The following is a 3,277-nucleotide window of genomic DNA, read 5'->3' as shown; positions in this document are numbered from 1 at the left end:
CATGCTTCGCTGACGTTTTATCATGCGCGGACGATAGTGGACGGATTTTCATTGACTTTGGGCCGTTTTAACTCGCCGTGCGAACGACTCCTTCGAGAGCCAGCAACGCGAACCGATTCCCCCCTTCACCAACACCCTAAATGGTGGCTCGAGTCGCGACGATCGTGCGAATGCAGTCCCGGAGCGACCCGCACAGTCAACTGTATTCCCGGCAATAATCGTATTGTGTACGCGATCTGCATGGTGCAGTAACATGTACCGCGACAAACGGTACTGCCCGACAGGGTTTCGTAGCGAAACACCGAAGCGACCCGTTGCCCCGGAGCCCGCAGCGCGATTAGTTTTCCGAGACAAAATAATTACCGGCGGCAAAGTTAGCGGGGACACCCGGTGCATGGCTGGGACAGGGCCTGGAACATGGACCGCGCGGAGGGGCACGTCAATCCGGCCGAAGGATGACGTTAACAAGAGTCCCTCCCCGAACTTTGTGATTTCGCCGCGCGACGCTTATTCTTATCGGTCCACGGTAGACGAGGCAGTAGTGTACAAATTAATCTTCTAAAAGCATCGGGAACCCTTTTAAGGATAGGTCGCGCAAAGCGCATACCGTACTTAAGAAACTTGTTTGCCGGAATATCTTGAAAGGGCCGTTTTCGTCTTCGAAGCAGCTGCGAACCAACTTTGACGTCGCGAGAGATTGCCGTCGCGGGAGGATGCACGACGTAGGGTGACGTGGGAGGACAGAGGACAGGGGACAGGGAGGACAGAAAATGGAGAACGAGGGGTCGAAGAGGACTACGGGAAAGGAAGGGAGAATGGAAGAAGAGAGGTAAGGAACGACATTCGGGGGCCCCGAATTATTTGTCGGAGCGTCTACGGATGTCAGCGGAATCATTGGATAACGGCGTCTCTGCGGCAGATGCGCGCACAGCCGACCCTCCCGTCGCCGCTTTAAGCAACCGTGGAAAACTTCGTTACCGGCTTTCCACTCGCCGCCGTCCTGACCGTATTACGCGAAAAGTGCGTTACTTATCGCATTTGTCGGGTCCAAATGATGTAATTATCACGGGCCCGTCGGCAACGTCATTCATTCGATTGTCTGGCTACGACGGCTCCAAACTCGACTACGCGCGTATGCTCCCCCGCCCGTTCAAGCTAGAGCATCCGCTACTGGTTTTCTTCCATAGAAATCGTCTAACGTTTCTAACGTTCACCGCCGTGAGAACAAATTGCACCTGCCATCCATGGTTCGCAAAATACGGAGGTTTCTCCGTGATTTCGGTATAACGGACTTTTTACCTGCCCGCCACCATTTTCAACGAAATAAAGCCTAACGGGGAAGCGCTTCCTACCTAGTTACGTACAGTAAACAGACATTTTAAAAAGACCTCTACGCACCTCTTCCGACACACATGAACCAATGTCACTTGATATTATTCCACGCGGCTATTTCGTACGTTACTACGTTATACGGAGTACATATATCGTCATTAGGTTGCGGATCTTTATGCGCATAAAATCTTATTGTCCTTTTTTCAAATAATAAATGTTTTTTAACACGTTGAATGCCATGGGGGCCACCGGTTACCGGCACATAACTTGGCGGTGACGCCATGGGGGCCACCGGTGACCGGCGCGCCCAAATTGATAGAAATATATGAGCCGTTTATTTTGAAAGTGGCCTAACTCCGTTTTCCAATTTTTTGCCGGTTACCATGGTTAAATATACAGCTTCATGTTATGTATCAGTGAAGCACTTCAGGTTGCTTATATTCAGAGCAAATACGATAAATTTTTCATACATAAGTTTTCAGAATTAATTAAATAACTGAGCCGTGTAGTTTGAAAGTGGCCCAACTCCATTTATACTTACATCAAGATATTTACTATTGATAATGTCGAAAAGCAGTGATGAAGGTAATTTCAACTAATTAGTATTTACTTAAAACTTAAAATTTAATATTAAATTTTAGAAATTATTTCACCCATGAGGAAAAACAGAACAAGACCATTAATTAGTCCAGATAGTGAAGAAGAAATAGTAACTAATAATTTAAAAAAAAATCGAAAAAGAAACAGAATTATAGAACAATATTCGTCTTCAGAGGATGAAGATCCGAATAACAATGGAGAAAAAATTGATGCATCATACATCCAAAAAGTGCGAAAGATTAAACGGAATTCAGGAAAAAGATATTGCACTGAAACCGGAAATATTGTTCCTGAAAAAATTTTCGAAAACAAAGATTGTGGTTGTCGGAATGCTTGCACAAAGAATTACAATGAGGAAGAAAGAAAGAATATTTTTGAGAAGTTTTGACACCATTGTATAAAACTATTAGACAAATTACAACAGCAAAATTTAAGGACATGATTGACCTATTACGATACATACCACCAGAACATCATGATTTCTTCAAATCACTTTCACACGCACAAAATGTAGACGAATAGTAAATTGTTTTGTAATAAATTTATGTTTGTAATTTTCTATGTTCTGTAATTAAAAAATGTTTTAAATCGCATAAATTATGTTTCCGAAGTGTTTTCAAGATATGTAAAACAAATTCAGTATTGTTTTTTTCAATTTGAAATATCTTAAATTATGTTGAATGGACTTGGGCACCTTCAAATTTTATAGTGAATCTAGCTGTTAATTTTGAAAGTGGCCCAACTCCATTCTTGATAAGAAAACGCACGTTATATACTTAATAATTGCCACTATTTTAACAGGAACTTTAAATTTAACATCCTTAGATACGCTTAAGCAGTATGACTCATCAGTATCCTATACGTATATTTTTAAATTCATTGAAACGCAAAACTTTAAATATCACGATTTGAAGATAAATGGAGTTAGGCCACTTTCAAAATAAGCGGCTCATATATTGGGTTGGCAACTAAGAATTGCCGATTTGTTCAATGAAATAAAAAATTTCTTTTACTTGGAATGAAGTCTAATCTGTAATGTATTTTCCATTTTGTTCGATGACCTTTTGCCATCTCTCTGACAACTTGAAAATTACACGCTCGTAGAAAGTCTGATCCTTTTCGGCCAAAAACTGAGTTAAGTGAGATTTTACAGCGTCATCATCATTAAAAGTTTTACCACGAAGGGAGTTGTCCAGGGATCGAAATAAGTGGTAATCCGATGGCGCGAAATCAGGGCTATATGGTGGGTGTAACATCAATTCCCAACCAATATCCATCAATTTTTGCCGAGTGGACAAAGACGTGTGCGGCCTAGCATTGTCCTGCTGGAAAATGACACCTTTAC

General features: G+C 42.1%; 1 long non-coding RNA gene across 1 annotated transcript; it reads left to right on the top strand.

Moving 5' to 3' along the window:
- The first annotated feature begins 1,806 nt into the window (after window positions 1–1,806).
- LOC143263839 (uncharacterized) lies at window positions 1,807–2,571 on the top strand. The gene is made up of 2 exons (XR_013037164.1): window positions 1,807–1,917; window positions 1,974–2,571. It is a non-coding gene; the product is annotated as an uncharacterized LOC143263839 (long non-coding RNA).
- The last annotated feature ends 706 nt before the right edge of the window (window positions 2,572–3,277 follow it).

This window comes from Megalopta genalis, chromosome 2 (genome assembly GCF_051020955.1).
Source record: "Megalopta genalis isolate 19385.01 chromosome 2, iyMegGena1_principal, whole genome shotgun sequence".
Taxonomy (NCBI): Eukaryota; Metazoa; Arthropoda; class Insecta; order Hymenoptera; family Halictidae; genus Megalopta; species Megalopta genalis.
The sequence above is the reverse complement of the archived record's forward strand: the minus strand, read 5'-3'. Positions and strand labels throughout refer to the sequence as shown.